Here is a 25,363-nt window from a genome sequence, read left to right as displayed (position 1 = left end):
TATTATTATTATTTTGAGATAGGGTCTTGCTTTGTCGCCCAGGCCGGAGCATGGTGGTGTGCTCATGGCTCACTGCGATCTCGACCACCCTGGCTCAATCCATCCTCCCACCTCTGCCTCCTGAGTGGCTGGGACTACACACCCATGTCATTACACTCGGCTAATTTGTGTGTGGGGGAGGGGCGTGGGGGGAATATTGTTGCTGTTTGTTTTTTTCGTGGAGACAGGATCTCATTGTGTTGCCCAGGCTGGTCTCAAATTCATGGCCTTAAGCAATCCTCCCCCACCCTGGCCTCCTAAAGTGTTGGCATTACAGGCATGAGCCATCACATCTGGCAGCTTTAGAAATCTTGGATATCAATCTTTTAATGCTTATATACAAGGCAGATACTTTCTCCTAGGCTCTAACATATCTTAACTTTCTTTATGGTGTTTTTCGTAACAGTCCAGTTTTTCACCTTCATGGTCTGTGCATACTGTTTAAACAAAAATTCTTCAAAATTGCCTTATTCTTGCCCTTTTATTCACTCATGTGATTGTCAAATTCTACAAAAAATTCTGATGGGATTTTGATTTTGCATTAAATATATAATTGCCATCTCTATAATTTCAATCATTTTGTCATTTAATCTATGAATATGACAGATTACATAAATTCATTTTCTATTGCTAAACCATTCTTGCATTCCTGAGATCAAGTCTACTTGGTTGGTTATTTATTTATGAATAAACGAATGAGGGTGAATAAATAAATTTGAAACAGGGTCTTGCTCTGTTGCCCAGGCTGGTCTTGAACTCCTAGGCTCAAGCAAACCTCCTACCTCAGCCTCTCAAGGTGCTACAATTACAGGCGTGAGCCACTGTGCCTGGTTTATTTGGTCATTTAAAAAAATATATTCCTAGATTTGGTTTTGCTAACATTTCACCTTGGATTATTTTGTAAGACTGACTGGTAGTTTTCTTCTCTGTTCCCGTCTGGTTTTGCTGTCAAGCCTATTTTTATACATAGACTTTTTCTATTATTTGGGACCATTTATAAACAATACAATGTGTCAGTTATTCAATGAGTTTTATAGGAAAGTTCTTCCAAACATTTAAGAAGTCTACATCTGTTTCATTTTTTAAACTCTAGCCTCTAACAGACATTCCATCACACAGCCGGTATTCAATATATATTTGTCAAATTAATGAATAACGAACAATTCAAGTAAAAAGCAGCTTATTTATCCAAAAAGAAATTACGTAAACTAAGGGCATCCCATAGAGTAGGTTTAGGTCAAATGAAACAAAGTGTAACTTAATAAATTAGGGAGTAAGTTTATAATCCCTTGGTCTTACCTACGAAGGGATAATTCAAATATAAGCTCTATAAACATCAAGAAAATCAAGGACAAGGTTAACAGGCAAAGGTTTATTGCTAAAACATTAAAGCTAGCCTAGGCAGCAATGATATTTTCCCACAATACTCTTTACCACCTCTGAACTAATCTCCAATGGTGTTTCTCATGTTCTTATGCATTATCACAATGTGAGCACAAATCCTTAAAAATCTTGATGACCAACAGTCATCTTCAGAAGCAGCAATTTTAGTTTTCTGTTTTTGCACAGAGAATAACTAAGGGCTACAGAGACATTCTCATCCATTACTTATAAACATGCCACCCACCTCCCCAGAGTGAGAGTCTCTGGTGCCTCTTTCAGTCACCAAACAGCAGCAAAAGAGCAAGGAACTTAAGGACCGACTGCCAAGGAAACAGGCCCTGTGGCAGTGAAAGGATAAACTGTCCATCATTCTTTCTTCTCCTCGGAGATTTCACAGGAAAAGGAGAAAGTGAAGGAAACAGGAGGCCTACAATCGAAAGGAAATCTGCCAGAATTTGGCATATAGAAGTAAAGTGTCATTCCTAGTCACCTCACTATGACTGAAATAGATTAGAGATTCTTAAAAATTATTCTGCTTTCTCTCATAATTTGAGTTAAAAGAAGGTATTCTCTGAAGTTAAGTATCCCTTAATTTCTGGGATTGACTAGGGGCCCTTCTCAACACTACAGCCACTGTGAAGAGCGAAAGACAACAGGCAGAATGGCTTTATATCCCATTCCCAATAAACAAGAGAATCTCAGACCAGGAAGGGACAGTTCACAGTCAAATGGAAGACTCACCCTTGACTATTTAACCTTAGTATGAATCTATTCTACAACATATCCACACGAAGTAGTCATCTCACCATTGCTTAAATACTCTGCATGACTTAAATTTTAGACTTTGGTCAATTTTTAGAAAAATTTGTAGAAACTTAAGCCAATGACTGAATAAGCACAATTAAGACATGAATTCTACCCTCGAAAATCATACAATCCTTGTATTAAACTGAAATTCACCCATTTGTTAACTTCTCCTCCTTGGTTTAAATTCTCTTTGGCCTCCTAGAAATAAACTGAACACAATCCCTGTGCTATTTAACAAACCATTAAATATATGAAGTATCTTAAAACAACAGACAAATGAGGTCAAAAGAAAAGTTACCCATCATATCATGTATGTTCACATTTGCAAAGTTACAAACAAGACATCTCCTATCCAGTAATGTCAACCAAGAATTTAGCCTCTAAGTAGAGTTCAGAAGTGATTTTCTAGGTAGGGACAGGCATGGTGGGTGGCTAATGCCTATACTCCCAGCACTTTGGGAGGCTAAGGTGGGTGAGGATTGCTTGAGCCCAGGAGTTCAAGATCAGCCTGGGCAACATAGCGAAACTCCATCTAAATTTGTAGTTTTTGAGACAGAGTTTCGCTCTTGTCGCCCAGGCTGGAATGCAGTGGCACAATCTTGGCTCACTGCAACGTCTGCCTCCTGGGTTCAAGTGATTCTCCTGCCTCAGCCTCCCAAGCAGCTGGAATTATAGGCATTTGCCACCACGCCCAGGTGATTTTTGAATTTTTAGTAGAGATGTGTTTTCTCTATATTGACCAGGCTGGTCTTGAGCTCCTTACCAGGTGATCCACCCGCCTCGGCCTCCCGAGGTGCTGGAATTACAGGCATGAGCCACTGTGCCTGGCCCCCATCTAAAACTTTTTTTTAAGTTTTTTTTTTTTTTTTTAAGGGAATACTCATCACAAATACCTTGTTAAACATTATAGGCTAAAGAACCAAGGGCAGTGGAAACTTTTTTCCCTGAGTGTGATCTTAACTTCTGTTTCCAAAGTACCCCCCGCAGAGGGCTTTGCATGACGTTAGTGCTAATGTTAGGTCAATAAATGAACGCTTACTGTGGCACATACAATTCATCCAAAAACAATTAAGAAAAATTTCAAGTGTTCCTAAAAGAAATTAGTACTAAAACTTCTAAGTTAGAAAAAAAAATTTCACTGGAAAAAAACTTTTTTAAGAAAAGCAGTAAGTATGTTATGGATAGTTGGACACAGAAGCTAAAAGTAAAATAAATTTTAAAAAGAAAAAAGTATGCTTATCAGGAAAAGAAGAAGATGTTAAGAAATGTTCTTAAATAGTTTTCTACAGTTTGTCAGGTCTTTCTGTTCTAGCCTTGTACACTAACAGAATTGAATGCAAGTGAAATTACGGAAGGGCACAAATGTTTTCCTGGTTCTTCAACTTAATTTAACGGGACTAAAATTAAAATCATTACCTTAAATGTATCTCCTCCAGGCTTATCATAACCAAACAGAATACAAAAACATATTTTTCTTCTCTTAGTAATAGAATTTTAAAGATATGTACTTGAATAATTTTCTACATTAATAAATCAGTATCTCTTACAGTGCTAAAAAGAGTCCAGCAGAGGTCATTCATTTACATTCTGATGTTGCCAAGGAGGTGGTAAATATAACTGAATATATACATTTTTGCTTTGCCTTTTTTTTTTTTTGGAGTCTCACTCTGTCCCCCAGGCTGGAGTGCAGTGGCACGATCTTGGCTCACTGCAACCTCTGCCTCCCAAATCAAGTGATTCTCGTGCCTCAGCCTCCTGAGTAGCTGCGATTACAGGCATGTGCCACCACGCCTGGCTAATTTTTGTATTTTTAATAGAGACCAAGTTTTGCCATGTTGACCAGGCTGATCTCGAACTCCTGACACCTCAGGTGATCGATCTATCCACCTCTGCCTCCAAAGTGCTGGGATTACAGGCATGAACAACTGTGACTGGCCTTTCATTATATCATTTTTTTAAAATACAATTTTACTTCAGAAAGAAGTAAAATTTTACAGCAGAAAGAGATCCCACTCGGTAAATTTAAAAAGCAGGTCCCATAATTATTTTCAAATGACAAATGACAAGGCCAGATACCTTTGTAAATAACTTTGTAAAAGCTGGTTCATTTTATTCTAAAGGCTGATTTATACAAAATAGGAAGAAACCTATGTTTTCTTAATACTGTGGAATAAGCTAATTGTAAATGAAATGTTGAGGTCATTATTAGGACCAAATACAATATGTGCTTATGCAAATTTTTTGAATTAAGTATGCCATTAATTATTATAGCTTTTAGTTTCACAAAGCACATAAAAAGGAAATGTTTATATAAATCAAAGTCCAAATCACTAAACCACTTTGAATTTTTACTGTCAACCTAAATAACAGAAAGAGAGTAAAACAAAGAAAAGTTTATTTCAGAACAGAGCATTGCAATAGGAATATGCATGACATAGTAAACTATGCCATACATATTTAGGGAGGTAAAGGAAGACAAAGGTTTCAAAGGAAAAACAAGGGTTATATAATAGTTTTGAAATAAATATCCTTAGCTACAAAGATCGATAACAAGGGTGACACTAGTTGGAGGTTGAACAGGCAGATGCTGGGCAGATGTCCTTGCAGAAGTATTATTTTGTGTAAGGTGGTGATGGCCTTTGTGTAAGGATATGGTTTTTGTAGTCTCTTTCATTATCAGGCATATGAGTGTGAGAACACTCTTCACAGCCTTCCCTGGCTCTGTACACAGCTTCCCTGGGTTTCCTTAACATTAGTAACTCCATTTTGATTCTGAAGACTTTCACTACCACATGTCTAAAGTTGCTGGGAGAAAAAACGGAGAAAAGAAATGGAGAAAGGGGATGACAAAGGATAGAAAATCTGAGCCCAGACTAAAGGGTTTGTGAAATGACTTGAATGACCTAAACTCCCTAATTTTATGAAAGAAGGGAAATAAAGACTAGAGAAACTTGTTGACTTGGACAAAGCAGCAAATGAGTAAAAATGTGGGGCTTAATCCACTGACTCTGGCAGTGCAGCTTTTGAGAATCTCTTTAAAACACGGCATCAGGGCCAGATCACATCAAAAGAATCAAGTACCACCACAATGAAGGAAAACAAAAACGAAAATCAGGTTCCCCACTATGTCCCCTTTAAAATGATTGTTAATGCTGTTGTTGCCATTAATCAAACTTCAACAGACCTGCCATTCAATTTGTAGTCAGCTGTCAGCTGCTGGGCAAACACTGGGATTCAGGGACATCATTCCAGCCTCTTTCTAGATCAGGCTGACACTTACCACCATACAGCTTATACTACTGATGGAACTGCAAAACAGTTGGTGACTTTCTGTAGGTCTCTACCTTTTTCTTGTTTTCAGAACACAATTATCAGAGCACTATTATTTGTATCCTTCCTATGGCAATGATGGCATTTCTCTTCTTAAAATTTTGGTGTCTCATACTGATATTTGGGCTTTGGGAAGATGGTTTTTTTGAGACAAGGTCCCACTCTATCACCTGGGCTGGAGTGCAGTGGCATGATCTAAGCTCATGGCAACCTCTGCCTCCCGGGCTCAAGTGGTTCTTGTGCTTCAGCCTCCTGGGTAGCTGGGATTACAGGTGCGCACAACCATGCCTGGCTAATTTTTGTATTTTTAGTAGAGATGGGATTTCACCATATGGGCCAGGCTAGTCTCGAACTCCTGGCCTCTAGTGATCCACCCACCTTGGCCTCCCAAAGTGCTGGAATTACAGGCATGTGCCACCACGCGCCCAGCCCTGATATTTGTTTTTTACATATTTACTTCATGTTCTTTGAAGGCAGGCACTCGCCAAGGCTCAACATTTATTTTCTACTCCCTTTCTCCACAAAATTTGTTGTTTCTGTTATTATGGACCAGCAAATAGAAGCTTCTTCAAAGCTATTTCACAAACTTCTAGCCTACACCATTAGGATACTTTTTTTTTTTTTTTTTTTTGAGAGACAGAGTCTAGCTCTGTCACCTAGGCTGGAGTCAGTGGTGAGATCTTCACTCACTGAAACCTTCTCGGTTCAAGTGATTCTCGTGCCTCAGCCTCCTGAGTAGCAGGGATAACAGGCAGGTGCTACCATACCTGGCTGATTTTTGTATTTTGAGTAGACACAGGGTTTCACCATGTTGGCCAGACTGGTCTCAAACTCCTGACCTCAATCCACCTGCCTTGGCCTCCCAAAGTGCTAGGATTACAGGCATGAGCCACCGTGCCCAGCCTGTGACTACTTCTTTAAGATTAGTTATATAGAACATGAAAAACTACACTTACTGAAGTATGATGCAGAAAGGTCTAGCTGAATTTTCACTAACTGAGGTTCTTAATATGGGGGTCCATAGAGAATTCAGGGATCTGTGAATATCGATGGGAACCTTTTCACTAAACTCTATACAAAAATTAACAATTCCTTCGATCAAGAATGTAAGTAACAAACCACAGTAGTATTAGAAAACCTATGAATTTGTCATTAAGAGAAACCATGGGTATTTTCATATTACAATTTTTGCATACAACATCTACTTAAAATGATATGCAGCATATTTACTCCTAATGCTTGTTCTCTAACATGAGAAACACACATATTAATATAAGAAGCACACATATTACTATTTGTTAATGGCTTTTCAATGTAATGTTTCCTTCTTAATCCTATGTAGTTTACTTCATACAATCATGAATCATTATTAGAATCATTATTCTGAGGCAGGATTCATAGGCTTCATAAGATTGTCAAAGAGGTCCTTGGCACAAAAAATACTCATTAAGAACCTCTGATCTGTAAAATACAGAGTAAGCAAGGTGATAACAATTCTGAAGGACTGTCATAGTAGTAACTGTTGTACCAGCTCTAACAAAATGATGGGCTGGATTTTTGTTTTTGTTTTTATTGTTTTTGTTTTCTGACACAGAGTCTCACTCTGTTGCCCAGGCTGTGGGCCAGGCTGGTCTCTTAACTCCTGACCTCAGGTAGGTAATCCATCCACCTTGGTCTCCCAAAGTGCTGGGATTACGGGCTTGAGCCACCATGCCCACCTTTGTTTTTGTTTTTTGAGACAGGGTCTGGCTCTGTTGCCCAGGTTACAGTGCAGTGATGCAATCATGGCTCACTGCAACCTGGACACCCCAGGCTCAGGTGAGCCACCACGACTGGCCTGATGAGCTAGTTTTGAAAAAATATACTCTGTTTATAACTAAGAAGAACATGGAAAGGGATTTTAAGCCAGTCATTTTCACTTAAGAACACAAACTCTGTCTGTAAAAAAAAATTACGTTTTGAATACTTAATAACTTGTTATAATTAAAACAATTGCAGAATTACACATGTTTAAGTACTCAGGACCCTTTAACAGCAACTACCTTCTATGGTAACGATTCTTTGCTTCTTAAAAAATTTTTTTTAAAAAAGGACCAAAACTAATAATGGATAGAATTCTTAAGATTATGTGTAAAGTGTCTTCCCTTCTGTTTTCAATGAAAAAAAAAATATATGTACATACATATACTTTAAACTACTAAAATTATGGCTTAGAACTTTCTTGATCAACTATACTGGTGATAGCTAAAATGACTTAATTCAAAGGAAAACACATACCTCTCCTACTGAAAGAAAGCTGTTAAAAAAAAGTTCTAATTAATTTACATTTTCCCCACCAGGTCCTACTCTAAGTCAAAAACTAACCAATCGATATTTCCTAACAACATTTTTAGTACCTCAATATTGTGTATAGAACATTTCCCTTAAATTATATGTAGTTAATATAAGCTTTTATTGAAATCATACATTTGAATAATCATTTCCCCCAAAGACATATTTACCTTCAGCCAGTGCTGGTGATTCTGTCCTTGTCCTTCTATCTGTTTAAAGAAAGAAAAAAAAGGAAGACAGTCTAAAATATTATTATATTTTAAAACAAGTTTTTATTACAGTTAACTTTGAAGTTCACAAATGCCATCATGCACATGCACATTTTATACATACACACATATAGTTATTTACTTCCTTGGATTAACTCAACCACCACTTATGGAGGACCTATTTAGAGTAAGGCATCATATTAAGCCCTGAAAACAACAATAGGTTAAGACAACCCAGTTGTCACTGTCAATATACTCAGAGAGTACAAAGTGTACAAAGACAAGTACACAAATCTCATCATAGTTTATGAAGCAAAGGGTAAGAAAAGGAAAGTTAGTAATTCCTCTTTAGTCTCAGAGCAGGGGCCTACAACTATCAAAAGAGGCATATTTATATATTCTTATCACAGTTTAAGTTCATTCAGTTTCAATGTATTAATAATCAGGTTTACTCAAGGTACTAAAATCCTTATTCCATGACAATAACCTATTATTTGCCAGCGACACATCTGGCAAAATTCAAGTGAACCACAAAGCCCTCTCTAGGATTGGTTTTATTACTTCCTTCATTCATTCATTCATTCATTCATTCATTCATTCATTTATTTCTGTAGAGAGAGGGTCTCGCTATTTTGTCCAGGATGATCTCCAATTCCTGGTGCTCAAGTGAGTTTCCTCCTTTGGCCTCCCAAAGTGCTGGAATTACAGGCATGAGCCACCATGCCAGGCTTGGTTTTACTATTTCAAACACACAATTTTAGGTAAAATGGAATCTTCAGAATGAGTATAACTGTGCAAATAAGGTTATAAGAAGCAAATAAAGACATTAACCCCTTGGAGAAGAAGGTATGGATCACTCTTATCAGGAAAAAGCCTCATGTTTTCACTCTAGCTGAGGTACCTCCTCCCGACTGTACTATCTGTGGTTCACTTTCTGCTCTGGGGCTTTGCAATAGATGTCTACAGGAATTCTTCAGTTATCCAGAGACATAAACAAACCTGAAAATTTGAAGGTGTTAACACCATGGGCAACCCTTGACCAATGAGAGATGGGATCTAGCAAATAAATACCACCTTCTTCCCAGCAAAAGGCATATCTTTATTGCTTTCTCAGAGGGCTTCCTCAGGATCAAGCCCCAGGTGCTCACAAAAGTGAGCAGCTCAATAACGCACCCTTGGATTGGCGTTCCCTCTTTCCTAGTTCACTTGTTCCAGTCCTTCAACTTCTGTTTCTTGCTAACAGGTATGCAAATGATTACCTGTAAGAAAGCACCAGTCTCAGTTTCTGCTTTGTGGGTGAAACTAGGTCAATACACTTGATTTCCATGATACCATAATCCCTTTTCATCCTACCTCACTGGATGTTCCTTCTTAATTAAGACTACACTTTCTTGCACACCCCATATTCCACCCAAACTCTCACTACCTAAAATCCTTGTGCCTACTATTTCCTACTAACTCAAGGCGGAAGATTCTGTTGCCTGAGCATTATCAGATCTACTACTACTTCATATTCAAGAAACTAGAAGAGAGGTTGCAAAAATGTATATGGAGTTGGCTGGCTGGGGCCATCTTAGGTAAGTGTTAACCAGGCAAACAAACAGGTGTGTTTATCTAAATGGTGCCACTGTTGTCAACATGCCATGCTAAAAATACAGGTGATCCAGAGCTCAATATCCATGTGAAACAGATTTTAGACATGAGCAACTAATGAAATAAGTCAGACACACTCAATAGGCCAAATGAAACCGTCTAAGGGCTATATGTGGAATAGCCATCAGTTTGAGACTTCTGCTGTAGAACTTCACGTTGTCTACAATTTATTATTTTATTTAAATAATTATTTATTTTGAGACGGAGTCTCGCTCTGTCACCCAGGCTGGAGTGCAGTGGCGCGATCTCAGCTCACTGTAAGCTCCGCCTCCTGGGTTCACACCATTCTCCTGTCTCAGCCTCCAAAGTGGCTGGGAATATAGGCGCCTGCCACTATTCCTGGCTAATTTTTTGTATTTGTAGTAGAGACGGGGTTTCACCGTGTTAGCCAGGATGGTCTCGATCTCCTGATATCGTGATCTGCCCGCCTCGGCTCCCAAAGTGCTGGGATTACAATTTTTCACTTTTCTCTATGAGTTAGTTCACAAACAGGAGTCACGTTCAAAGCCTAACCACTCTAGTTTTCCTCAAAAGCTTACCTTGGATCAGTATTACCAGAAGTGAAATGAATAAACACCTTTTTGCTTTTTCTGCCAAAGATAAAACTTCCTTCCCTAAGGCCCACTGCAGGCACCCAGAAATAAACAAAACAAGTGGCTTGACTGACCACTTTTATAAACAATAGCAGAAAAAACAGGGCTACTTTGCATAAAACCATGAGGGAAAATTCAATTATTAATTCAATTAATAAATAATTATTAATCTACTAAAATAAAATTTTAATTAATAAATCAAGACACAATAAAACACTTGTAACTGTATTCATCCTTAGAAATCAAGTATCAGGTCATAAGTAGTAAATATGAACTAATATTTAAATTGGACAATCCAGGCACCTAAAATCTACAAACCTAGAGATTCTTCAAGTTAAGTGCTAAAATTTACTTGCCTCCAGCAAGACATGAGTTATGACTTCAGACCATTCTGTCAACCATGTCTTTGTAGTATTTCATATGATGGTACATAAATCTCACTGCTGGCCTTGTGCAGTGGCTCATGCCTATAAGCCCAGGACTTTGGGAGGCCAAGGTGGGTGGATCACCTAAGGTCAGGAGTTTGAGACCGGCCTGGTCAACATGGCAAAGCTCTGTGTGTACTAAAAATACAAAAATCAACTAAGCATGGTGGTGCATGCCTGTAATCTCAGCTACTCGGGAAGCTGAGGCACAAGAATTGCCTGAACCTGGGAGGCAGAGACTGCAGTGAGCTGAAATCACGCCATTACACTCCAGCCTGGGTGACAGAATGAGACTCTGTTCAAAAAATAAATAAATAACTAAATGGTGTTGAAATAACTCCACAGAAAACTAAGGCAGACCCTTCTCAAACTATACATTACACATGAATTCGAGTTTAATTTCTCAAAACTAAATCTCAGAAAATAGAACAAAGAATCTTACTTATCTTTGAAGGAATAACATGCTAAAATATAAAGCACTATAAGAAATTTAAAATGGAAAGATCAATCATGTAAAAATTAAAGATAAAGGATAACAAAATGTCTTAAAATAGTTCGTGGGAGTGTATATAAATCACATGAAGACAACAGAAAAAAATAACTTGATAATTTGTAACAGGGAGGCAAAACAATAAATTATGAAAAAAATGTATACTCCCTAATAATAAAAAGCAAATATAGTAAAATGGTTTAGAGAACTGGTTCTGAAATGAGATAGACTTGGGTTGTATTTCTAATTATTTAAATTAAGTTATTTGAGCATGCTTTTTTGTAAAATGCAGATTTCCACTTATTTAAATTAGGTTATCGATGCATCCTTTTCCTTTGTAAAAGAGCAAAAATGAACTCAAAGTGTGTAGATTAATGGAACTGCTAGTTTTGCTGAACATGGTCATTACCTTTTGTATTTAATATTAAAATTACAATAATGTGTATCTCTCTACTGGCACTAAATCTCAAGTATAGTACTCTTAAGAAAACCATGTCTAACACGCACCAGAACTCAAACGCCTGAGGCTTCCTCTATGTCATCCTACACCATGCTTACTATCACAAAATAGTTTGATCAGAAGAAAGTACAATGGTTCATTAAGAGCCTCCCACCTTGATATACCTAGAACTACATTTTCTATATAAAAACAAATATCAAGGCATATATGATACATATAAATCTTGATATTGTGCAAATATTAATACTAAATATTAATACAATATCAATAAATTCTTTTTTATAAAGATTTTTAAAAAACATTTCTAAATAAAATAGAGATGGGGTCTTGCTATGTTGACCAGGTTGGTCTCGAACTCCTGGCCTCAAACAATCCTCCCGTCTCAGCCTCCCGAAGTGCTGGGATCACAGGCATGAGCCTGGACCATGCCTGGCCAAGAAATTCTTAATCTCTGTTGTAAATCCATGCTCCAGAAGATCTGAAATACCAACATTTCTCATTATCTCTAAACCTTTTTTTAAAATTACCTCCAGGGAAAAGTAAATTGCCAGTAATGGTTGCCTAGGTAATGCCAGGTTTTCAGAACATGACTTGATTTTTGTAGTCTAAAAATTTCTTACAACCTTAATTTTCCCCTTTATTATAAGGGTAAAACATATTCACTATGAAAAATACATAAAGTGGAAAGAAACAAGCACCACTACCTATAATCCCACAACCAAAGCTTTAACAATTTATTCTAATTTCTTTTATGTATATTTTTATATGATTTAACACCATTTCTTTGTATTTGTACTGCTTTTAATCATTGATATCATGAGCAATATTTTCACATGATTAAAAACTCTGCCAAAATGCCACTTTTAGTCTTTACATACCAACTCATCATATGGTTATACCACATTTTTTCAAGCATTTTCTCACTGTTGGATATTCAGGTTTTTCTAACCTTTTGCTCTTATAAACAATGCTATGCCCAAGACTTCCATAAGCACATAAAGACTTTGTGAGATTAGAAAAAGTTATCCCAGTCTAATATAAAAATGTTTATGAACTATTACTTTATTACACAACCTCAACAACTACACAATATAGCTCTGCCTGGGTTGGGGTTTAAGAACCCCAGCAAGCAAACACCCTGGCTGTGCACACACATGTCCCTGAACGCAAGGGTCACACTCTTGCCTACTGACAAACATAATCCCTGAACATTAAGGCACAAAAACATACCTAAGCCAGTGCCAGGCACCCTTGCCCCAGATTTCTCAAATGAGACTACCAGATCAGTTTCTGTCAGACTGGAGTGGTGGGCAAGTAAGCGAAAGGAATCACCTCAGGGATGCCTGGAGTCTGGAGCTCAGTCTGGACAAGACCATGCTGTAACCACTTGCACGGACAGAGTGTCCTCACAGGAGCTCTCCAGAGTCCTGGCATGCCATAAGTGCCAGTATGGGTTTATGTACCAGGCAACTTGCTGTAACCTTGAACTCCTGGCTCCAAGATGTGGCCAGAAGGCCCAGAATCGCTTCATTCACCAGACAATCTTCTCAAATGTGACATGTCTATCTCATGCCTGATATACCCACAGGTGTGGCACCCCTTGTGCAGAGGGCCATGTGAACACCTTGAATAATTATCTTAGCTATGAACATAAATCTTTGTTGAAATAACTTAAAAATGTTTAGGATACATCAAGGTCTCTACACCTAGTGCCAAATTGCTGTCCAAAGATACATTCTAATTAACATTACCATCAGAATGATGCACTGGCCAACTTCCCAGCATCCTTGACAAGTGGTGTCTTTTTTTTTTTTTTTTTAAGAGACAAGGGCCAGGTGCAGTGGCTCATGCCTGTAATTCCAACACTTCAGGAGGCTGAGGTGGGAGGATCACTTGAGACCAGGAGTTTGAGAACAGACGAGACAACACAGCAAGACCCATATACATAAAAACAATAAAATGAACAGCCAGGTCTAGTAACATACTACATGTGTGGCTGAGACAGGAGGATGGCTTAAGTCCAAGAGTTCAAGGCCACAGTGAGCTATGAGTGCCACTGCACTCCAACATGGGCGACAAAGCAAGAACCTAATTCTAAAAACAAACAAAAGAAACAGGGTCTCGCTCTGTCGCCCAGGCTGGAATGCAGTCGTATAACCACAGCTCACTGTAACTTTGAACTCCTGGCCTCAAGGTGTTCTCCCTACTTGGTCTCCAAAAGCACTGGAATTATACGCATGAGCCACGTTGCCCGGCCTCTCTCCCATTGTTTTTTTATGGAGGCCAACTATTTTTTTCTCCACAATTGTGTAACTTAGTCCTTCCCATTTTCTATCAAGGCCTTATGTATTTTCAAGGAAGTAACTATCAAATCTGAATTTCCTTGATCAGAAATTCAATATAAATGCATAAAGCGAGGCATAGTCTTTTAAAATTATTCCTTTCTACTCGGCTGCCTTTTTCTAAGTACTTCCTATGTTTTAGACACTGTACTGCATGATATATTTCACTGAAGTCTGTCAATCTAATAGGTTAAAATTAAACCCTTTTCATTGATGAGCAATCAGAGGCTTTAAAAGTAGTTTGTCCAAGGTCATGACTAAAGGGTAAGGAATTAGGAAAAGAAGGGGAAGGGACAGAAATGAGGAAGGGAACAGAGGGAGAAAATTACTTTTCAGGAAACAATCTTGTTCAATATTTATTACAATATTCCTTTCTGTAAATATGATTTCTTGTAAAACAAATACCACTTTCCCACTAACTTCTTTTATTGTAAAATTAAAAATGATTCTTTAAAAAAATAACCCACGGCCAGGCGTGGTGGCTTACACCTGTAATCCCAGCACTTTGCGAGGCCGAGGTGGGTGAATCACGAGGTCAGGGGTTCAATATCAGCCTGACCAATATGGTGAAACTCTGTCCTTACTAAAAATACAAAATTAGCCAGCTCTGGTTGTGTGCAAAAAAACAAACAAAAACAAAAACAAAAACCAACAAACAAAACCTGCAACAGCATAATTGAAAAACCTGAGACAAGGGCTAAATTAAAAGGCCAAGAGCTAGATTAAGAGGCTCACCAGGCTTTGAGGACATTATATAGAACCTTCTTACTTCTGGATCTCCTGGTTACTGTCAACATTTTGCCCGGATTATTGACCATCTACAATGGAACTTTTCTGATACTTCAACTCAGCTAAGTTTTGGAACATACAGCCATGAAGAGACTGTAAAATGCATTTTTGATGGCAGGTGCTTTAATCGTGCTAACCTAAAGATTCCACAGGTTTAAGATATGTTATGTGAAAACAAGTTAGTGAGGTTCTATAAGGTCAAACTCTGTAAAATTAAATGCTAGTTAAAAGGAAAGAGAGAGTTTTTGGTGTTCATTTAATCTACCCCATATGTTCAAAACCCCTTATAAAATTTACACATATAATTTTAAAGGAATGTTAAATACAAGCAGAGGTAATAAGGAAAATAAAGCTTTACAGGGGTGTGTGTGTGTGTGTGTGTGTGTGTGTGTGTGTGTGTGTGTATACACGGTCCAAATTTATCCCGGGGTCAATTTTATAAAAGATCAAATACATAGCTGAATTTATACATCCTGCTAAATATATATATATATGCTCCAGAATTATCTGAAGTTGCAAATTGCACTAGCACTGAAATGACCATTCCTTCCAGCTTCTCACCTTGTTTCACCACTCTCTCCACCCCTAGTCCTATGCTGAAATGATCTGAAATCGCAAAATTTTTTTTTAAAAAATTATGACCAAGTTTGGCTTATCTGAGAAGTGCAAGATTGGTTCAGAATACCTACTGTTTTCACCACACTAACAGATTAAAAGAAAAAAAGCCATATAATTACCTCAAAAGATGCAGAGATGCACTCTGAGGTTGGGGGAAGGGGAGGACTGGGAACAGAGAAGGTGCATTTGAATGAAAACAAAGACGGGTTTTTCAAAATTTGCCTTTATTTTTATTTTAGAGACAGAGTCTTATTAGGTTGCCCAGGCTGGGCCTTTCTTTTCTTGTAAGTCATTTTTTTCAAACAATTCTATATGATAATCAACAGGATGAACTAATGAAGGCATATTAAAGAGTGGTTCAGGTAAAATGATTCAGTGAATTCCTAATCTGTGTGTCATGTTTATGGTGACAGAAAACAAGAATGTTCTCTACTGCTGTTAAAGAAACTGATACATTTAAAAACAAAGCACAAAAGTGAATCCTACAATGCAATACCTTGACTTTCAGGAATCTGCTCCGCTTTCAAAATCATGACTGGATAAGCAGAAGCTCTTGAGATAAACCTTGTCTTTCCCCACAGTGTTGTAATTACAGTAAAAGCTTTTCCATAATAATCAGAACTAGAAGTTGTTCAATTAATTGCAATTCTTGAAACATTTAAAATACATACACGTGCATTCATTAGCTAATCCTTTTAAAGAAAACCAAAGCACATTCTTCAATGACAAGCAATTGCTAGAGTATTTTCCAGCCACCACGATCCAATGCTTGTGTAGAAATTACTAGAGGAAAAAAAGAATTTTTTTTTAATTTTTAAAAGCTTACAAAATGCAAATTCCAATTCTTCACAGACTATGTGTGAACAGTCAGTTTATGAACCAGTGCTGGTTTGCAAAGTGTTTCTTTTAAGTAGCACTAGTATGAATAAAGCACAGGTTCTGGAGCCAAACTGTGAGGCTCACCCTTGGACAAGTTTCTCTCTCTCTAGTGGGGATAATAGTAATACCTACCACCTAATTGGGTTATTATGAGGATTAAATAAGAATATGTCTAGCACTTAAAACTGTCCCTGACAGATAAGGACTCTATTAAAAAGTTGATATTATTATTACTATTGTATAGACCATAACCATAGATACACTTTTTCTAAAATGTCTAGTTTTTGTCTTTTTTAAATGTAATGAGAAATGAAGATACTGAAAATACAGAATTCTTTATAGTTTTATACTTTTCTCCAATTTTTTATATCCTGATCCATGACCAATCATATCACTTCTTTTAAAGTCAGTCACTGGTCACTGCACACCTGTTATTCACTAAATGCACATTCTGAAGAGCAGGTAGCTGTGTTACTTCCTGTCCCCCAGTGACAAACCCATGAGATACTTTTTTTTAAAAATGGGTAACTGAAGGAGAGGATTTGCCAACGAAGATGAAAGTGAAGCAAAGAAACAAAAGTGATAATGCTGGAAATAAAATTCTAATGAAATATTAATGGAGTTACAAAAGAAAGAGTTGACTGTGAGAATGTTGACACTGCTGCCAACAGAGAGACTAAACATGCAGCCAGAGGAACTTTCTGAAGGTAAACTGATCAACATAAAAGAAGAGAGTGGTTATGGTGAAAAGGATGACAATGTCTCAGAGGAAGTCATGCCAGCAAGAAACCTTCATATTAAAGGAATTCTTACATATACTTCTTGATATTCACGGTGTAATGGATAAAATGTTTGAAGCTGATCCAAACTTACAAGTATTATTAACTCGTCCAAGGCCTAGAAATGATGCTCACTCCACACTATATAACAGGGAAGAAGAAACGAGGCACAGTTCCAATCACTCTTGAAAAGATTTTTACAAAGAAATAAAACACTTTAATTCTCAAGGTTTAAATTAAACTGTACTAAGTAAATACTAGTTTTACTATTTTATCCATTTCCCTACACATTTTGCAACAATGAGAGTGTGTTTTGACGAAAATTTCTAAAAATCATGGAACAACATAATTTCTAAGATTGCTTTACAAAATTTAAGCCTGCACAAGTATTTTTACATTCCACAGCACAAAATGAGAACTGCCTGTATAAAGAACTTTTACAACCTAAGAAGGAAAGCAAACGAATTTAAAGACAGGCAACAGATTTCAACAGATAATTCACCAAAGTTAAATGGATTGCAAATAAGCACTTGAAAAGATGCTCAACACCATCAGGCACTAGAGAAATACAAACTGAAAACACACCAGATGGCTAAAAAAAATACTGTAAATGACCATACCAAGTGCTGGTGAGAATACAGTGCAAATGAATTCCTACACACTTGTGCAAAGCCACTTTAAAAAGTTAAATATACACCTTCCATATAACAGTCATTCCATCAAGGTATTTATCCAAGAAAAATGAAAGCATTATGCTCATACAAAGAATCATATACTAATGTTCATAGCAACTTTACTTGTAGTCTCAAACTGCAAGCATCCCAAATGCTCATTAGCAAATGAATGGACAGACTGTGGTATTTCCATACGCTGGAATACTACTCAGCAATAAAAGAAACAAGTTACTGACACAGCCAATATTAAGTATAAATCTCAAAATCACTATGCTGAGTTGAAGAAGCCAGATATGAAAGAACATATATTGTATGAGTCCTCATATATAAGATTTTAGGAGTCAAGTCTGAGCAACAGTGAGCCCTGTTTCTAAAAAAAATTAATAAAACAGTAAGATTCTAGGAAATACAAATTAATATTATAAAGACAAAAAAGGCATAGGTGGTTGACTGGGGTCTAGGGGCAGGTAGGGTGGACAGATTTGAAGGAGTCAGGGAAAAACTTTGAAGGTGATTATGTTCATTATCTTGATTGTGGTGATGATTTCATGGGTGATTAACTATGTTGAAGCTCAACAAACTGTATGCTTCATAAAACTTTTAAAAATGGTCCATGGATGATCTGCATCTGCCAAAAAAGTGGATTCTCGGGCTTGCCACAACCCACTAAATTTTGTGGGTCAAGCCTGAGAAACTGCATTTTCCAAGATCCACGTTACTCTAATGTATGTATTTACTCTGTAATCTAGAGGATCTAATGCCTAGAGTCTCCAGAAGAATGATCTCACTCATCTTCTACGAAAACACACTTAGAACTTTAGTGCATCAAAATTTCCTATAAGAACCCTAATTTAATTAGCACTTAACAACTTATTAGTATGAAGCCCATAATTTCAGACCTTTAGAACTTAAGACATCCTATTACATTTGTATTTATATTTTAACTTTGAAATCTGGTATACAGGTGATCTCTGAAATAGTTCAATAAAAGAAAAGCCCATAGAGGCAAAAGTTTTAAAGCTAAAAATAAGCTTTATGATTTCAATTTAAAATCATATCCTATCCCAATTCCATTTCACAAATGGGAAAGCTGAGACCCAGAAAGGTTAAATTTGGACAGAGTCAGTAATAAAATGCAAATCTTCTACTTTCTTCTGAAATGAAATTCTATCCAACTTTCTTCTAAAAAGGCTTCTATTCCTTTGCTTTCAATTTCTCCTAAATTCGTACTTATTCTTCGTCATTTCCGTAGCTCAGGTTTTTATGCTCTCACTCCTAACTACTGCAATAATCTCCTAAATGATTAACCTACTTCTGTAGTTCTCTCTCCACTTTATTTCTATCACACAAATACCTGAGTACCTAATATTAGTCAAGCACTGTAAGAGACACTAATTTTATCTCATCACTGCTCTATTGAAGAAAAAAAAAAACTTCTAATAGCTCCTAATACTTTTCAGGATACAGTCTCAAACTGGCACACTTAGGAATGAATACCCATTCTGATTTCAGGCTACTCCTAATAAACATGCTATTAGAGCAGAGCCCCCTAACAGCCTATGCCCATTCCAGTCCTGAAATCTGTTTCCTCCTCCTAAAAAGGCATTCCTTTCTTCCTCCCAAAAAGGTTCTTATCCTTAAAAGGCCAATTTAAAGCTATTCCTACTTTCAACAGGCTCTTCCCGAGGACTCCAGCCCACATCAATCCCTATAATTCTAAAGCATTTTCATCCAATAGTACACTGCTACTCATTGGTTGCAGATGTTAGTTGTATAACTGAAGGAAGATAAAATTTGTTTCTCAAGTCTTCTGTACCCTACTTAATATGCAGTGCTTAAGTATGTTACAACAAAGGGAAACAGCATAGCATATATAGGTAGAAAAGTTTTAGTCTAGAGGCTTTGAAACCAGTCAAATACCAGTTTGAATCCTAGTTCTGACAATTACCATAACTCAGGATCAAACAGCTAGTAAGCATCAGTTTCCTCATTTGTCAAATGGAGTTAACAGACCTTACAGCACTGTTGCAAGCATTAAATAAGATTCAATGAGAATGCATGTTTAGTGCTTAGGAAAAATCACAAACATTCACTTACTTGTGGCCATCATTAGCAACACAGATTAAATATCCACCATGTGGCAGATATTGTACAAGGTTCTAGAAATACCAAAATGTTTAAGATTTAAGCACTGATATGAAAACGGTTTATGTATTAATACATACCGATACCATTCATCCATCTAAGTTAGAAAACACCAGTCATTATTCTTACCTATACTTAGGACCTGAAAAATCGACCATTCTATTTCCTGAAGATCTCTATGCACACAACCACTGAACTAGCAGTTCAAGCCAGGACTCCTACTATAGCCTATTTGGGTCTCACTGCTCCAACTCCAACCTTTTCTAATTCATTCTCCATAATGTTATTAGACTAATCCTTCTAATGCAGAAATCTGATCACATATCTACACATCATCCTTCCCATTAGTCTATATCTGTAATTGTAATGGCATAGGACACAGAGATCTCAGGCTGACTCAATTCTTTAAAAAAAATTTCCAAGATTTCACTTAAATATCTTGGCCAGGCGCAGTGGCTCACGCCTTAACCCCAGCACTTTGGGAGGCAGAGGCGGGTGGATCATAAGGTCAGAAGTTTGAGAACAGCCTGACCAACATGGTGAAACCCCGTCTCCACTAAAAATACAAAAATTAGCCAGGTGTGGTGGCGCATGCCTGTAATCCCAGCTAGGTCAGGAGGCTGAGGCAGGGGAATCGCTTAAACCTGGGAGGCGGAGGTTGCAGTGAGCTGAGATCGCACCACTGCACTCCAGCCTGGGTGACAGAGTGAGACTCCATCTCAAAAAAGGAAAAAAGTCTTTTTTATGTATTGTTAAAGCAGCTTTTTAAGAAATTTAATTATTTCTTTAAATACTTCAGCTCTAGTTCTATTAGAAAATCCACTCTACTACTGCAGTGATCTAATAACAAAAAAATTGGAAGAAAGAAAATCTACCTGGTATTACTTCATTTTCACGTGTTACGAGTGACCACTGGCCAGTATGTACTATCAATAATGGCTGCCCACCACAATCATCCATGGACCACCACCACCCTGTTTTTAACTAGTTTTTAACTATGCATGCCACAGAGCTACCACAACAGATTCTTATTCACCAAGTCTATGGCACGCCATGGTATTTGTTTTTTTAAGAAGCCACACAATGTTTCTAATATATAGCCAGGATTGCCCAATCCCAGATTAAGAAACTTTACATAGAAAAGTGACCAACCCCAGATATGATGATACTGCTGTGTCTATCTAAAGCAAGGGTCTGCAAACCACCCACAGATCATGCCTAATCCCATGGCTTTTTGTTCTACCTGCACACTAAGAATGCTTTTTACATTTTCTAAGGGTTGAAAAAAGAAAACAACAATCTTTATCCTGAAAGCAGTTAATGACTTCCTGTGGAAATAATACTTGCATATATAAAAAGTAACAAATTCATAATAATTCTGTCAACAATGAAGTGTTGTTACAGACTACAATTACAATAGAAATTTAGAGAACACAACAGTGTGAAAGGTATATTCCACGTGTGAGTTAAAAATCTTCTCAACAGGCCCCACAGCACATCATATCACTCATCAAAACGCTGGACCCCTTCCCATGACTCAAAGTGGCTATCACAGCCTGTTCATTGCTATTATACTCCGCTCTGCACTAAGCACAATGCCTGACACATCACAGTCTCCAAAGCATAGATGCTGAATGAGTGAATAAACAAACAAGATAAATGATGTAAGTACATTAGAATAAATGCAACTCATCTAAAGTTAAGGTTCCAAAAGGCTGTCATTCTCCTAAAATGATTTGTTTGGGGAAAAGAGAGATAAGGAGAGGTCAATGTATCACTAGCAGAAAACTGATAAAATTTCTCCTATTAAAAATTAAATAAAGAGACTTCAAATGAAATGCTCTAAGGTGTGTCCACCATGGTTTTACAGACACAGTTTTTAAATTATTTTATTTTTTTAAGACATGGGTTTTTGCCATGTTGGCCAAGCTTGTCTTGAACTCCTGGCCTCAAGTGATTGGCTTCGGCCTTCCAAAATGCTGGGATTATGGGTGTGAGCCACCGTGCTCACCCAGCCTACAGATAGGTACAGTTTTTCTGGACTGGTAAAACTCAGTTGCAACAATAGGCATAGATAACCACTTTGGAGATATACTATATATCTGATATGTGGTAATATATATTACTGCATGTCTTGGTTAGCAATAAAACAATGGATTTTAAGACTATGAAAAATACTTCGTCACACGTTTAAAATGTCCTCAAAACTCAACAAAGATCAGTTACAGACTCCCAATAGGACAGACATTCTATGTATGGCAAAGTACAAAATGTTGTGTAAAAACAAGACCTGTCCTCATAAAGCTCATATTCTATAAGATGACATGTAAACAAATTACTACAATACAGTACAATTAAATAAAATGCTATGCTAGAGTTCTGTGGTTAAATTGCTATGGGAAAACAGACGAAGGAGTAATTTAATTATGTCTAGAGAAGAATGTCAGAGAAAGCTAGAGAAGTGAGATATCTGGGTGCCTTATATACTTAAAAAAAAAAGCACCAGTACTAACAACTTCCAAAGACATTTTTATATGCTTCAAATTAAGTCAAATAACTTAATTTTAGGATTTACGTTAGCATTTACACTAACCTGGAAAAGGAAAATCTCCTATAAGAAGCATTTTAATTACTACCTATGATTGTTAACAATGGGGTAACATAATAATACTAAAATCCTTAAGAAAAAGGCTTTATTAAACTGAGACTAAGGCAACTCCAAGAATTCAGAAGAACACCAGATAAGATTTTTTAGTCCTAATAAATACAAAACCACACTGATTTCTTCAATAATTTCTATCCCATTTGCTATCTATGTAAGAATCTTAATCTGTTTGCCCTTCTGTTATTTCTACTTATTGGATAGTGTATATAATTCCAAATTTGGACTATCAAGTCTGAACTTACAAACCAAATCAGGGGAAAACACTTAAAAAAAAAAATGTACTATTCTAAAAATTACTCTTTCATGGTCAGACTATATATTTATGTAGTAAACCTTTTATCTTTAACACACGTTAAGTCCAGCCTGTTAAATGTCCTATGAAGTGGTTCTTTCTTGTCTTTCTTCTCCTCTTTTAAAAACGACATTACCCTGTCTTATGAGCTTTTCTCCCAAGCGCTCATTAGTAGCAACATGGAATCTAATGGGTTCAACAGACAAGACATCAATACACTCAACTATAAATATACCATATCAGATAGGCTCATTTCTCAAAAGAGCTCATAATTCTCCAGTAGAACTCTATTTTTCCTAACATTGAGAAGTTTCACAGAGATAATTAAGTAGAAAACATTCAGTATTTTCAGATTTTGACTTTATTTCCTAGACTTAAACTTCTTAGTTTAAATGATTTTCAACATAGTCACCCACAAACAGAATGAGTGCCATAACTGTACTTCAACTGCTATGTGACAGACTTCCGTATCATCAGTAATTTTTACCTAGGTATTTCAGACTGGAAAAGATAAACGAAATACAATTTTAAGATAAATTCTGAAACCATTAACTCATAACATCCTGGATGTTTTACTTTCTGCTACCCTACTCATTCGTTAATTTAACACCTTACAAAAACCTGTACATTTTAGAAATTTCTCCTTTCCCCTTTCATTTGATTTCCACCAAATGTAGGAGCACTTATATATTCTAGATTTTATTGTTTAGTTTAGTATTTGTAGTATCTAGGAATTTATTTCATCTACAGAGATAGATTTCTTATAACAAGAGACAATTTTTAGTCATTTGGGAAGTAGACCTTGCTTCCTTGAATTAACAGAAAAAATATTAAAGTGCAAGAATAGGAAGAAAATTGTAAGTACTAAAACTACAAAAATGGAGAAAAATGTTGATCTATGCTAAACGATGTATGAGAAAGTACTGATCACTGAACAGATCAATATTTATTTTAGCCATCTTTCAGTCTCCTTCCTAATGTACCTTTTACTCAGACATGAGTCTTATCTATTTTAAAACAAGTTAAATTGTATATAGCCATCATTTGTCACCTTCGCAGTCCATATTGGAGAAGGACTGTTAACGCTTTTCAGAATTTGAGATTCATAATAATTTACTTATCTTTCCTCTACACTATTAAAAACTGAAACTAAAACAGGAAGGTTTTCTTCTTCCCTAACTTCTTGATAATAACTAACAGCTATTATTCAGATATACATTAACAGCCATTATTTGAATGTCCTCTCCTATGTTAGGCTACTCAGTGATAAGTTTTGGGCAACCAGATATTCACATGGTTTGAAAGTATCACCAAACCGAGACCTTTTACAAGGTCTCACTCTCTCGCCTAGACTGGAGTGCAGTGGCACGATCACAGTTCACGGCAGCCTTAATCTCCCAGGATCACACCACCACTCTTGGCTAATTTTTGTATTTTTTTTGTAGAGACAAGGTTTCAGCACGTTGCCCAGGCTGGTTGACACCATCTGAATTGAGGGATAAAATTTAGTATCACCAAAAATGTGACAGACATTATATGCCTGAAGATGTAAGGCAATGGGATGTATTCATCATTACCCTATGTAATAAACCTTGTCGGGTATATATAACCTGATTCTATTTATCAGGAAACAAAGCAGACAAATTTTGATTACGAAATATTTTCTATCAGACAGCTTGCCTGGATGAAAATGAGCAGGTGTGAAGATTAAAAAAAGAAGAGGGAGTTCAGTTTTGGACATGTTAAATTTGAGAGGCTTATGAGCCACCAATCTGAAGATGTTGAGAAGGCAATGACAGATACAGAAGTACAGAGTTCAGGGAAGATCACAAATACTTTATCTACACCCCAGGACTTCGTATCCAAAGACCAAGGACACTTGAAATGGTTCACAGTGGCAACAGTAAGAGACCAGTGGCCACAGTGCACTAACCACACTGTTATGGTAACATAATCTGGGCAGTATTTTCTTGCTGCTCAGCTGCCTCTGGTTATTGCTGATTTTGTGAACCTGGATTCCCACTCTCTCCATCAATTCTGTAACCTACCTGTCATCATCCCAATTAATTCTTTTCATATCCAAATTACCTAGTCAGGTTCTGCTATTTGCAACTGAGGACTCGTTAATGAATTATAAAGAATATTCTGGTCTCAAATAGAAAACTAACTGTAATTCCCTTCCCAATTTAAAGCCATTCCTACAAACAAGCAGAATTTATGTTACAAATATAACTCTGAAATATAAATACAGATAATAAAGATATTCAAAAATTAAAGATTGTATAGATCAGTTTTTTGAGATATTAAAAAGAAAACTTTAAGTTTCAAAACACAAAATTTGAACATTAATATAAAAGTAGAATATCCAGAAAAGATCACAAAACACCAAGATCATTTAAAAAATATCAAATAAAGGCTGGTCACGGTGGCTCACACCTGTAATCCCAGCACTTTGGGAGG

The 25,363-nt window shown here is 36.8% G+C and overlaps 1 protein-coding gene across 5 annotated transcripts in view; it reads right to left on the bottom strand.

The window, feature by feature from the left end:
- The window catches only part of FAM49B (family with sequence similarity 49, member B), a 99,841-nt gene that overhangs the window by 54,634 nt on the left and 19,844 nt on the right, over positions 1-25,363 (bottom strand). For 2 of the 5 annotated variants that reach the window (XM_011968628.1, XM_011968633.1), the window contains exons 2-3: positions 9,273-9,358; positions 8,061-8,099 (exon numbers count right to left, since the gene is read on the bottom strand). The gene's annotated coding sequence lies outside the window, so the exon portion shown is untranslated. Of the gene's footprint in view, positions 1-1,666; positions 1,850-8,060; positions 8,100-9,272; positions 9,360-25,363 lie in introns of those variants that run through there. The other 3 variants (XM_011968632.1, XM_011968630.1, XM_011968629.1) reach the window with 3 other exon arrangements.

The sequence above is a fragment of the Mandrillus leucophaeus genome, unplaced genomic scaffold (genome assembly GCF_000951045.1).
Source record: "Mandrillus leucophaeus isolate KB7577 unplaced genomic scaffold, Mleu.le_1.0 Scaffold851, whole genome shotgun sequence".
NCBI lineage: Eukaryota > Metazoa > Chordata > Mammalia > Primates > Cercopithecidae > Mandrillus > Mandrillus leucophaeus.
This window is presented reverse-complemented; position numbering and strand designations above follow the sequence as displayed.